The sequence below is a fragment of the Prinia subflava genome, chromosome 11 (assembly GCF_021018805.1).
Source record: "Prinia subflava isolate CZ2003 ecotype Zambia chromosome 11, Cam_Psub_1.2, whole genome shotgun sequence".
NCBI classification, from domain to species: domain Eukaryota; kingdom Metazoa; phylum Chordata; class Aves; order Passeriformes; family Cisticolidae; genus Prinia; species Prinia subflava.
In genome coordinates, this window is record NC_086257.1 from 10,871,560 (window position 1) to 10,885,748 (window position 14,189).

Sequence of the window (14,189 nt, forward strand, 5' to 3'; positions counted from 1 at the left end):
GAGCAAAGGAGGAGCTTTCAAGGACAAGTCAGAGAAGATGGGAGACATGTTTTTCCCAGTGCCTGTGTCATTATAGAAAATGTACTGGTGCAGATACCCCTGGCTGCTGCTGTTTTCCACCCAGGGTATCAGCTTGCAGCTACCTATTTAGGACTGTTATTGACAGCTAGTTTGGGGGATAGTCTGTTGTCATTCTCAGCCTTGGGACCCAAATTTGCATGAAAAATATGGAGGTTTTTGTGGTTGTTTCACCCACGTTTTCCAGGCCATTTATGTTTTGTTTCCACAGTTAAAATTCACTATATAAGTATTACATTATATACATTATAAGTATTACATTACATTATATTATATAATATATAAGTATTACATTATATTACATTATACATTAGAGATTATATTAATATAAATCACATCAAAAGCGATGAAGAGAGTCTCAGGAATGATTTTTCATTAAAGGTCAGTTAGTTTTTCAATTACATAGTTATTTATATATATTTATTTCTACAGCATATAGAAGATGTCTCTTGACCCTCCCTGGCCTGGAAGACCACAGGACTCCATAAAAACAGCAGTGAGTCAATCTCAGATGCAGAATTAAGTAATTGGCAGTGAGAATAGGTAGTGCTGATGTAGAAGGAGGGATGTTCTCTCAATCACACCCTTCATCTTGCTTGTCTATACTTACTGAGTATTGATCTTGTGAGAATCCATCTATTTCCCATGGGATATTATATTCCCTATTTCTCATACTGCTTCTAATATTCCATTATTAAAGCATATTAAAATATTTTATTTCTGAAATATTTTAGTCATTGAAGTCTTGCCTTTGAGCTGTTTAAGTTGGCTGAAGGGGCAGCTGAAGTAACCTACGTGCAATTAAATAGTTAACATAGTTCATACCATAAGACAAATATCAAAAGATCTTACATTTTTTCCTATTCTACCTGGATGGAAGAAGGATTTTTGTAATGCTTTCAGAGAGGAATGCTAGAAAACATGTTGAGAACCCAAAGAATATTGACAGTGATAAAATATCATTCCTAATAACAATAACCAAAAGACAATTACTGTATATGTTCCCCTATCTGTGAATCAGAGCAGCTAAATGATGCACAATATGTCTTAGGCTATTAACAGGTATTCTCTTTACCACAACTAATTAATTAGGAGAATTACATTCTAAGTAAGGGGAGCTGAGATTTGTTACTTTGTTGTTTCTGTAAAGTTATAGGCAACAGTAAATCTATGATAGCTGTGAGGTTGTTGTTTTTATTACAATATTTATATCTCTTATTACTTTTTAAATCTGTGATGGCATAAAAAATCGTAAATGCCTCTAGAAGGACTCACATTATAAATATGTAATGACATTCTAGACATTTTGGTTTCCAAGTAACTTCTCTATTTTTGCTCCTCTTTAATTTCTTTTGCTTCCTTTACAATGAGCAACATTTTAGCAACACAGAGAAGGAAACATGCAAAAAGTACTTCAATTTGAACAGAGGCAAAACACAAGGTAAGTTGACTTTCTTTGAATATACAGTCAAGTTGCATCATATTCCTTTAATTATCAGGGTTTGATAGGCATGAGTGTACTGCTGAAATTGATGTTTTATCTGTTTTTAAAATTTCTCTTTTTCAAATAAAAGTTGGGTATTTCCTACATAAAACTCTTATCAGTAAAGGGATGAATTTAAGACTACAGTTTCTGTTACACTCAAAGAATAAAACTAGACCCAGTAGCTGAGCATCAAAAGAGTGGGGATACACCAAGTTATTCTTCTCAGTAGTAAGAAAAACTATTTATGGAAACTACACTTTTATATTTAAACTCTGGAAGACATATATGAAAATTATTCTTGATATTCTTCAGTGAGTCTGCACCCTAAGATTTGAGGCATATATGTCTTTAAATATTGCCTCAGTAGGTTCAAACTTATAAAATTTTCCTATTTCTGAATTATTTTTAGTTCATCATTCTTGTCCTTTTAGTTTACTATGTTCCTGTACTCTTTGTGTATTGTGAAACTTCTCCAAATGATATTTTTTAAATTTGGGAATAGATTATTGGTACAAAATCAAAATACTTTTGAATATGTCCCATCTTCTTAATATTTTACTTATAGCTAACAACATTCTTTCTCATGAGTGAATAAAACTGCAACAGACTAGAAAGCATTCAGCATCAATTCCCACACTTGCATCTTAAACAACTCCTGTCCAATTGAAACCAGGAGTACCTTTTGGCTTCAGTGGAAGAAAGTCCATTGTTTTGGCTAGAATTATACATAAATTTCTGTCATCATGTCAATAGTTTTTTTCAGAATAGATTCAGTCAGCTTTGTAGTATTACAGGCAGTTTAGAAATACTTTATCTGAACATCAGTCTGGCCTGTTAGCAAGTGATGCCTTCCTAGCAACTCACATTGTAATCCGCATTTTTCCTTATTCGAAGTCTCTCTCCTTTCAGGATTACAGTTAGAAGCAGGCCAGAATCAGAGCAGCAGGCTGCTCATTCAGTGTTATTTGGGATGAAATTCACTTTCCTAAAAGGAGGCTTCCAGAGCCTTTTAGAACACCCTGAGTTACCTACGACATCCATGTGGGGCTGTCAGATGTGATGGGGCTGTCAGAAGAAGGAGACCCTCTCTCTTCTGGAGCACAAAGGGGTTGAAGTGTGTGGCACCTGAGAGCTGCCGGGTTTTAGGCACTGTCAGCAGGCAGTGTAGAGTCAGTGCTGTCACAGCTGCCACCACTGCTGAGAGGGGAGCTCCTTCTGTCACACAGCACAGCCCTGGCTGCAGGAAGGGCCACCCAGGCTCCTGAGACAGGGACACCTGAGGACACAGCCAGTGAACACCAGCTCCTGGTGCCACTCTGCACTGCTTCTAGAGTGGGGGGAGTGGGCCTCTGCTGGGTTTGTATTCTTTTAGATTTGATTACCAGACCACTTCAGCCATTAAATATTTAAGTGTTAAAAATCCTTTTGTTTCCACAGTGACCAAATACTGCTTTCAGATTATTAAATATTTCCAAATATATTTAGTCAAAATTAGTTTGGAGTTTTGAAAGTCAATGAATGTAGCAATGATAGAAAATACTATAAGACACATTAGAGTGATAATCTGATTTTGATTTCCTTTAAACCTTTCCTAATTTATTTATCAATATATTCTCATTGTAGTGTCCATGGGCAGTGCCTGAAATAATACAACTAATATATAGTAGGTTTATTATTTTGTGTAAATGCTAAAATGAAAGAATTTTACTTCTATGTACTCTGATTAAAAACTTCAAATGAAGTCTGTGATGCTTTTAAAATGAAGCTTTATCTCCATGTAGAAACATTGCTGATACACAAACAGGGTTCACTTCCTATCAGACTCAGTGTTAGCATTCTTTAAGCTTTTGTAATATTGCAGAATCTGCAAGATGAAGACTTTCATGTGCTGTGGGTAAAGACTCGCGTGAACAGGCCCCATGACTCTGTTACAAGAACTGTAAAAATTCATAAATTGAAATTTTACCACATGCCTTGCAGAGTGGTCTAAATTAGCATACAGATCTAAACTGCAGAGAAGACCCTTTAACCACTGTTTTCTTTTGCCCATACATAGGAAATGACCAACTGATAGATGAATGACTAAGCAACGCTTTCCTTACTTATGCACATATAAAATTGACTTTCTAGGGCCCCTAACAACCACAGGACTCAGTGGTTTAATTCTGCAATATCTATTCTGAGAATTCTAACAAAAACAATAGCAGTTTTCTGCTTATTTAATGCGTCCTTTCAATGAGTTCATCATTCTGCACAGTAAATGGAAGATTGAGTGCCTGCCATACATATATATAAATATAAATATAAATATATAAATGGCTGAAGTAGCTAAATGTGCCATTTGCTAAACAGATTATAGTAGGAGACCAGAAGGCTGATTCATGACAATGCAGTACACTTTAAAAATAGCTCCAGACACCAGTATTGACAGTGCTGAACTGCAGCTCAGTGACTGTGCTGTACAAACAGAAGCTGGCCTGTGTGCAGCAGTTTGAAGCTTTGGAGCTGTAACTCTGAAGTGATGTGTTGGTGCTAACAAGTTGACAGGAAGTGGTGATTACAGGCCCTTGGAGGGAAGCTGCAGTCACTGGCCCCTTTTGCTTAAACAAAAGGAAAATACTAATATTTCTCTTTTTATGTAAAGCTTGTACACATGCAATGTCTGTCCCTGACACTTTCATCCAAATAAACTTCATATACTCTGTATTTTTCTAGACTTTTTGCAGGCTGTGTAATCATTTTAAATGCTTCTCTCTTCTCCATGTGCCACACGTATCTATGGAGACTCCGTGTCACCTTGAACCATGCAGAGTCAGTAAGAGATGCTGACTCTCCCCCATCCATATGCTGTTTGTATTCAGAAGTATTCTGGAACAAGGTAACTGTAGGTGAACCATGGAAAATGTACTCTAGGGTTTTGTTAAGACAGAAACTATACGTAGTACCTGTGTTATGGCTTGCTGTTACCCAACAGCCCAGCACAGGCTGGTCTTCACTGGAATAAAAATTAGCTCACTGGGCTCTCTCTCCAAAGCAGCCTGGAGGCTTTGTCAGGAGGAAGCCTGTGGCTGATAGCTGAGTGGCAGCTGGCCATGAGCAAAGTGAAAGCTTCCACCAAGGGTGTTACATGACTTTTGAAAAAAGGACTTAGGCTCTGAAATTACCCAACTGCTTTGGAAGTGCTTAAACTGTAGTATTTGTGTACATAAATACTTTCTTAATTGATGGTCACACAGACAAACCTGAGACTCTATAGATCATTTACAGCATCCTCCTTGCCTTTGAAATATCTTCTTTGGTTTTGGGGCTTTTTGGGGGTGCTTTTCTCTGTTCTCAAGAATTAAATTCAGCCTTCTCAGTAATGCATACTTTAGTTAAATGCAGGGAGCATGTAAAGATGCCTGAAAATCACATAAAAATAATTTGAAACTTACCTCAAGTAAACCCAGCATTTAAGACTGCATTTAAAAGATTCTGCATTTCTATAAAAATAAGAAAATATTAGATGTTGGGGAGGCATTGAGACAGTTAAACTTCAGTGAAGAACTGACACTTGCAATAGAATAGTTCCAAAGATTTTGTGCTCATAGTATTTATACTTAGGGGATTTCTTTAGGTGACTTTTTTTAAAGTTGTTAGTGGCAACTGGCAAAGTCAAATTGTCTTTAAATGAAAAATCATAGCCTGCTGACTAAAATTTTACCTCAAATACTGTTCAGAACTGACAGCTGTTTGGATATGTGAAAGCAAACATTCAGCACAGATTGTGTCATACTAAGTGCCAGATAGATACAATTAGGAATGTACTTTGTTTTTCTAGTAAATGTAATACTTGTGAAAGATTTCAGAGTGGTTTTGTAGGCTGACATATTTTAGACATTAGGGTTATTGTATTGCAAGTTTATGTCTTCGCACTATCTGTCTTGCCAGTTGAGAGACCATCAGGAAGGCTCAGCAAGCAGCTTAATCTCTTTGTTCTTGCTTTGCCCCATCAAGTAGTATCAAATGAATTGAGAACTGGTTAAATGGCAGATCTCAGAAGGTCGTAATCAGTGGCACAGGGTTTACCGGAGGCCTGGCACTAGTGGTGTCCCCCAAGGTTCAGTGCAGGGCCCAGTACTGTTTAACTTATTGACAGTATTGTTGGCTTATTCGTCAATGACTTGGGTAAATGCTTCCTCAGCAAGTTCACTGATGGCATAAAGCTGGCAGGAATGGCCAACACTCCAGAGTGCTGTGCAGCCATTCGGAAGAACCTTGACAGGCTGGAGATGAAGAGGTAGGCAGAAAGGATCATCTGATGCTCAACAAGGGCAAACACAGGATCCTGCACCTGGGGAAGAATAACCCCAGGCACTGAGACAGCTGGGGGCTGACCTGCTGAGAAGTGGCTCTGCATAGAAGGACTTGGAGGTCCTGGTGGACAACAAACTGTCCAGTGAGCCCTTGTGGCCAAGATGACAATGAGATTTTGGGGTGCACTAGGAAGACTATTGCTAGCAAGTCAAGGGCAGTGATCCTGCCCCTCCACTCAGCCCTGGTGAGACACATCTGGAGTGCTGTGTCCAGTTCTGGGCTCCCCAGCACAAGAGAGACGTGGAGCTCCTGGAGCAGGTCCAGCAGAGGCTGCAAAGATGAAGAAGGGACTGGAGCACCTCTCGAGCAAGGCTGAGGGAGCTGGGCCCCTGCTCAGCCCCAAGAAGAGATGACTCAGAGGGGACCTCACAATGCACACGGGTCTCTGCAGAGAGGGCTCAGAGGAAGGCGCAGACTCTGCTCAGTGGTGCTGAGCATTAGCACAAGAGGCAACAGGCAGAAACTGATACCCAGCAAGTTCCATGTGAACACAAGGAAGAGCCTTACTGTGCAGGAGACCATGCACTGGAATGGATTGCCCAGAGAGGGTGCGAGTCTCCCTCACGGGAGATATTCTAGAACCATCCAGATGCATTTCTATACCATGGGCTCCGGGAGGAACCTGCTAGAGCAGGGAGGTGGGACCAGATGACTGCTGTGGTGCCTTCCAACCATATTCATTCTGAGACTCTGAATCAACTTACCTATCAAAAAAGCTTTACAAACAATCCTTATTATAAGGATTTTTAATTTCCTTACTATCTATATTTACCTGTCCACTAAATGGCCATCAAAAAGAGAACGTTAAGGAGATGCTTTTGAGGTTCTGGTATGATATTCTTTCAGCCATGAAAACCAGTATATTACATGTAACAGTTACAATAAAATCAGCTACTTGTGTGCAGGCAAGCTTGCCTTATTGTGATTATCTGCTAATCATGCTTATGGTTATGGGAAGAAATAGCATCAAGCTAATTGTACAAATTATGATACCTTTGGGTTTTTCTTTCTCTTTTTACAGGACCTAGGAGGTGCCCTTAAAGATCATGAATATGTTTAGTAATTCATCTGAGGGAAAACGCTCAGTATCAGTGCATATAGAAGATGTACTAAAAACCATTCCTTCAGATGATTACACCATTATTATTTCACTGAGGTTGCTAATATCAGAGACATTAGCAGTTTGAGAATGCTTTCAGAAGAAGAAATAAGTGCAGTATTTTCTGCTGTGCCATCACCTGCTCTGTTGTTCCCTCCTCTGTGACCTTGGTGCAATCTGTTAAACAGCACAAGTACTTAATGTGAGAACTCCACAATTTGTAATAGGGACAATGTTTGGAGTACAAGGAGCAAGTGGCAGAAGACCTCTTACTCTGATGGCACTTCACTAGGATCTTGCTGCATATGCTGATCTCCACAGTATGCTGTGCTTAGTGAAGCACCAAGTCATCATTTGTGCTTGGATTATAACAAAGCTTAAAGCTATTTGCCTATTACTTACAGAAGGCAGAAAAGACAGACCTCCAGATACACTCAAAACAGAACCTCGTGGCCAACTCTCCCTGGAGCTACTTTTGTCAGAGCAGCTGGAATTGCTTAAATTGTAGTTCATATAATCATCATTGTAATTGACTACTGCCTCTTCTGCAGAGAAGAAAAACATGATGGCCATTCAAATATCTACAATAAAAAGCCCAGAAAAACTATCATTATTCATGTACTGCAACTGAGTTTGCACCTTCTACTACTTCTGATAACAGCTGTTGGAAAACACCATGAAAACACTATTTTACAGTTCTTCATACTTTGTTATTTGCATTGTGTTTTAACCCTGTGGTTTATGGTCAGTGAAACAAAGAGCTGCAAACGAAGCTATTCAAAAGGCAAAGAATTTGTGCAATTACTCACCACATGGCAAACATTAACGACACAGCAGCTATTTAGTTGGCTGAGTTAGGTGAGAGATCTTACATATAAAATTCTAACTTTGCACCTTCTAAGAAATTATGATCATCAGCACTGTAAAATAAAGAAGAAAGCCTTGGGCACTCCTTCACAAAGTGTTTTAATGACACTGACTGGAACTTACGGGAAGGTGAACTGCTTCACTTCTTTAACAATTTTCATATCCTTGTTATTATGACCCTACTACTGTGAAGCTGGCTATGAAACAAGATCAAGCAGGAGACAGAGCACGACTTGGCATATGAGAATGCTGCACAGGTTTGCCAAATGAAATAAAACAGGATTTATTTTAAAAGAAATGAAAACCTACTTTCACTGGCAGTAAAAATTATGATTATGAAGAATATGATGGAATCTATCTGAAGGTAACTATTGTTAGATAGGGAAGTAACAGCAGTAGAGTAAGTTCCACTCAAAAGTCTTTCCAAATGCAAAATCAACTTGCAGAATCAAGTTTCAGAATAGTCTTTAATATTTAAAAAGATGTACACTATTTTGTCTTTACTCATTATATTTAAAACAATGGAGTTTCATTAAGATTTTAGAGAACTACTTTCTTTAGTGAATTTGTCCCTTTTACTGTTGAATTCTGAAATACGTCAAAAAATAGGAATGCAAATTCTTTTTGTTTATGTATTTAAAGCAATGAGTTCTTGATCTAACTATGTTGATACGTTTTTCCTGTAGGACCACTAAAATTGCTGTACTTGAGGAAGGGACGTGCATATTTTTTCACTTCTTGCTTCCTTACGTTCACTGTGTGCTCTGAAAAGTCTAGAGGTTGCCTTTTGAAGTAAGGTAAAGCTAATTCAATCCTTGGGGATTTATTTTGAGAGAGGCTACCTAAACATAGAAATCTGAAGAACTGGAATAATTTTTAATTGAAATTTTTTCCAGCATTGTCAACTCCAAGAGATCATTCATAAGTATGTACACCAGAAAATGAATTCTCAGCTCTTAAATTATTATAAAAGTAAAGGAAAGCAAATCTGGTGTTTGCTTACCTTTTAATGTTTAACTTTCCAGGGTATGTTTGCTTTTAGCTTTGATATAGAGCTGTGAAGCTAACAATTTTTAAATAAATGCTAATGCACTTCCTACTGTTAGGATCCCCAAATCCTATCCCATAATGCTGTGATGAGGAAAAAAGTTACACTGTACTTCAGGGTAAAATTTCAGTAATTGCTGCATTACCGTACCATTCACTACATACTGACATGCACAACTTGTGACATTTAAATTTGAAACCAGTGGCCTTTTGTACATGGTCTTACTTTTGCATATCTAACAAGCAGATGAAAAAGGAGTAAAAACCTGCTTATTTAGCAGTGAGTTTAGATAAGCCAATGAGATCCCTCTTTGTAACCTGAAGTACAAAACAACCCGAGGAAGTATGAGCCCAACCACTTGCCAATTTTCTTATGTGGTCAGGCAGCAGATAAGCTGTTTTCAGCTCGGCCTTTATTTTAGCTTATTATCCTTGTCGTAAGTACAGCACAGTTTGCACAGAGACTGAAAACTAAAGCCAGCTGACAATGAGTTCCACTTTGGAATGAGCCCTGAATTTTAGATATCACGGGGGGGGAACTTTCCTGCGCGGCAGTATAGCAAAGAGAATGGTACGCAGGTAACACACCATTGGAAACAGAGGCAGGCTGAGCTGTGTGTGCGAGCTGAGCCCTGCGCGGAGCCTGCGGCTGCCCGGCCCCGGCCCCGGCCCCGGCCCCGGCCCCGGCCCCGGCCCCGGCCCCGGCCCCGGCCCCGGCCCCGGCCCCGGCCCCGGCCCCGGCCCCGGCCCCGGCCCCGGCCCCGGCCCCGGCCCCGGCCCCGGCCCCGGCCCCGGCCCCGGCCCCGGCCCCGGCCCCGGCCCCGGCCCCGGCCCCGCTTGGCCGGGCCTTTCCGCCCGCCCGGGGCCGCCTCGCTCCAGCGTTTGTTTAAACAAGAGCTCAGCGAAGAAAGCGTCACAGGATGTCAAAAACGACACAGGATGTCTGTACAGTCACAGCTCCTGAACGGGTCTTCTAGAAATGCACGCATTTCAACATCACTGAATTGCGATGTAAAAATATGAAACAATAGTACGTAGTACCATAGCTCCATATTAACAATGGAATCTAAAAATTATTCCAAATACTGGAAAATGAAACATTTTTAAATTATTAATATTTTCTTCACCATAAATAATTTGAAATCTTGCTGCTTTTCTTATTTTACCCTTGTTCCTCCCAGTGTTGAATCAGACAGGAGATACTAACAGGCCTGCTACAGGGAGGTGGGGAAAGTCCAAGCTAACAGGTGGAAAAAAGTGCTGTCTGTCTGAGGACTGGAGTAACGTGGCCTGTTCTGAGTATCACTTAACTGCATTGCAAATACAGAACCAGATTTAGAATAACCGCAAACTGAAACCTGAATAGTGGTGGAAACAGTCAGCTCTACAGAATTTTGGTAACATAAGTTGAGTGATCAATGGCGTCTCTCTTCTGAGAGTCTTGTTCTCAAGCACTTGTTGTCCTGGCAAAAAGCCCTGGCTATCAGGAAGCAGTTCCCAGATTTTCCTTTCTGTGGCTTCTTTGGGGTTACAGCCCCAAGAGCAGACAGTCTTAAGTTCAGTCACTAATGCAGATTTATGGTGGCTTTTATAACAACAGTAACTGCGGTATCTTTTAAAGGCAGAGTTCGCAGTTAAATTAAATTCCAGTTGATAAACCTTTAGATAATGACAAATTTTATGCAGTTTAATCATAGTAAGATGATTGTAGACCACAAGCTAAAGCAACCACAGACCTTCTAAAACAAATATGCTCAGCATGTTATATTTAACAAGACACTAAACGTTCCAGAATCATCAAATCCTTTTCTCCAATAGAGCTCGTCCTTGTAAAAGTAAGAGATAATGCCAGTAGATCTTTGTCAAGTAGGCAAAAGCTAAGGAGGGATGTAGCTAATTTCTGACTTTCTCCTTATCCTTTATGAAAGCTCTAAAAGGCTCTCTTAAGTTACTTTTGCTTTGTTGTGGTTTTATGTTTTAAATGCATAACAAAAAATGCACTCTTTTGTCCCTGTTCTTCCTCTGCCTTAGTAGAATGGACATTGGTCCATTTTATAGTGGCAGAGAACCTCTGAGAGCAGCAGCAGCCAACCTGCTCCCCCCCAGTGAGTAACCACAGGCTAAAAGCAGCTGAGAACTTCATGCTATGTAGAAAAGACACACAGAAACCAATTGTCCTTGTGGTCATCCTTGTCCCTTCAGTAGATTATGATTGGTATTGCTCGTTGATTTGTATATATTCTGTACTGTTAACGGAGAGGATATTGTCTGATGATTTATACACAGGATTGCAGAGTGGTGACAGCTGCTGGTGGTTATCATTTCAGAGAATGTAGACACCTTGGAGTGTATCTTCAAGGTTGCCTTCTGTGGTGGTGCATCCTCCCCCAGTCCTTGGGCCGCGCTATCATCCCAGAAACACCCGCTCAGCCTCGGCCTTGATGAACAGCACCTAGACAAAGCTCCTCTTGAGCTTATCAGAAAGTGTCAGCTCCTGCTTTTCGAAGAACAGCCTTGAAAATTTACTTTTCAACCTTGAATAACAACTTGGAACAACATTTTTATTGTCAAACTTTCGAAGAAAGTCACTGACCCTAATTGTGGCCAGGATGGAAAATTACAATGACTTAAGCCAACTCCTGCAACCCTATAAACAGTGGTCCCAGGTGAGACCCTTTGAGCTGTCCTGGACCACAGCAGGGCTGGCACAGCCTCTCCCCCGGAGTGAGACACACTTGGAGCAGGTGAACTCTCAAGTTTGCTGTACCTGGAGTACGTCTGCCAAACCCTGCCAAACGTACCAATGGACCACTCATTTGTGACACCTTCACGACAGACATTCTACAGTCCTGCAAAGCTTTTCAGCACTTTCCAGGAAGGTCTCTCAGACGATGTGGTTCTGCCCATGTGTCAAGATAGGCTGGCATATTTTACACATGTGGGTTGAAAACAGTGATTGGGCCTAAATAGAGATTACACACCCATTTAATAGGGCAGCAGATAAATTCTTCTCCACAGGAAGTGACATCTGCCAGCAGTAACTGCAATCATGTGATTAGTTTTCCAAATTTTAGATTTGGAAAGCATGCTTGTACATGTATTTTTATCTTTTAGTGTTCCTACTCAGAAGTAAAGCTAGCATGAAGTATCGTGAATATTCTCTCAGTGTCTTCAACTCAAAAGGTGATAGGTTTAGGTGATACATCCTGTCTTCTGTATTTGCAAGCACAGTGAGTGCTCAGGTCTCTGACAGTGAAGCACTGTCCTTTTCAGTGCATTTTTCATTGATAACAAAAATCCTGGAAACTGAGTTATGCCCTTGCTTGTATCTGCTCAGCCTGGCTGCCTAGACCTAGAGCCCAGGACCACAGTGACTTCATGGAATTTGCAGTGAGGTAACAGTTTGAAATTCAGCTTGAGAAGAAAATGAAATACATTCTCCACTGAGTAAAGAGAAGTTGGACTTACATTATTACTTTCCAAAACAGATTCCCTCACAGTTAGATGTTTCCAACAAAGCTGGTTTGCACATTGCTGGAAAAAGATTTTTTGATCTTTTTTTTTTTTTTTTTTTGCATTGTTCTGTTCTGCCAGTGTGGTTCACAACACAAAGGCTATTGTTTAAAAAAACCATGAATGTTAATTTGCATTCCATTGCTGGGTTATTACACAGAGTGTGGAAAGAAGAAACAAGCTCTGATTTTAAAAAAAAAAAGGGCATTGTTTCCTTTTCCCTTTCTTCTTCCCTCTGACTGGTTCTCCTTTATTTTAATCTTTCTAGCCCAGACTATGCTCTTAGACACAGTGACTGTCTTCTAGCACTTGTAGGCAAATATATCCACAGCTGTGTCCATAGGATAGAACATTTCAGCTGGGAAGGACCCACAACAACCACCTAATCCAGCTGCATGTAGATCACCTAGTAGAGCTATATAAGTTAAAATATTAATTCTGTGATGATGTTTGTCAGCAGTGACACTTGCAATACACTTGCTCTTATATTAGGAGGTAATTGCAATCTGAAAATTCATATCTGTACTATTCCAGAAGACTGAGTGTTGTTTCACAAGTGGCAGAGACTCCACTTAGACCACACTGCCACATGTACCACCGTCTATTGATTCTCAGCCCTGAGCCACATGTTCCAGCCACCTCCACAGCAGCAGTTCTGGTATTCACAGATTCACATATTTCTGGGGGGAAATAACCTTATCAAAAGAGGATTGGTTTCCTCCGGAGCTGGTCAGACTCCACATGCAGCCTCACAAGCACTAAGCTGGAATGAGGAGGGTGGGAGGAACAGGACACAAGGAAGAGGAACGAGTAGAACTGTTGGGACCCTGGTGCCACTAATAAGCCTTTATTGGCCTTCCCACAGCCCTACCCATGGGTCCAGAGGCTCTGTTTACATTCAATATCTATTTCTACCACAGCCATATATTTCCACCTCTGCCTATATATGTAGGTCCTGTTATCTGGGCGTGTTCTGGCCTCAGTCCAGTGGACTCACTTCACAGCCTGACCTTGGCTCTCTCCTGTCACTGTTGTCCTGACTGGGGATCACAAGGCTGGACCATTTCCTGGCTTGACCTCAGCTCTGCTCTGGCATCACAGACCTGCCTGTCACTTACAGGGCTGTGTCTGACCCTCACTGCAGACTGACTTCTCAGCCTGACCTGGGACCTGCCTCATCGTCATGAATTTGCCTGATGACCTGGTTTGACCCTAGCCTGCCCTGCTCCCTTACTTAGGACAGGAGGAGGGTGTCTGGTGAGCCACCTGCTTTGCTTGCTGCCCTCTATGTCCCTGTCCCTAGGGAGCAGCCAGCCTTTGCAGGGACCAGGCACTGGGTGCAGTGGTCTCTGCCTGGCCCCTACCAGTTCAAACGAATTACAATGCTGTGTTAAGAGGTGGCAGGCACAATGAAGGTGGAGTCAGTTCTCCCAGGATCTGCTTCCCAAAAGAGGCACTCACGCCACTTCCCCAGGCACAGGTATTTGTTCCCACCCCTTCTTCCTGTGCCAGCACAAGTGTTTGCACAGCAAGGCAGTGAACCAGGACAAACAAAAGTGATGCAGTTGGTTCTAGAAGGAATGGATTTAACCCTTTGCCTGGATCAAGAACAAACACCTCATGTTCAGAAGAGTGGCGGACACAGCTTCAGCCTCAAGTGTTTGTAGAAACCTGGAAGATCACCAAGATTAGGGATTTTACTGTGATTCCACCTGGTCTGAGATCCCAGGAATTTGTATGATT

General features: G+C 41.0%; 1 long non-coding RNA gene across 2 annotated transcripts in view; it reads left to right on the forward strand.

Annotated features, from left to right (window-relative positions):
- LOC134555873 (uncharacterized) overlaps nucleotides 1–14,189 on the forward strand; it is a 77,623-nt gene that overhangs the window by 49,965 nt on the left and 13,469 nt on the right. The window contains exons 7-8 of one of the 2 annotated variants that reach the window (XR_010081523.1): nucleotides 511–1,519; nucleotides 6,942–9,589. This is a non-coding gene — a long non-coding RNA (uncharacterized LOC134555873). Of the gene's footprint in view, nucleotides 1–510; nucleotides 1,520–6,941; nucleotides 9,590–14,189 lie in introns of those variants that run through there. The other variant, XR_010081522.1, reaches the window with a different exon arrangement.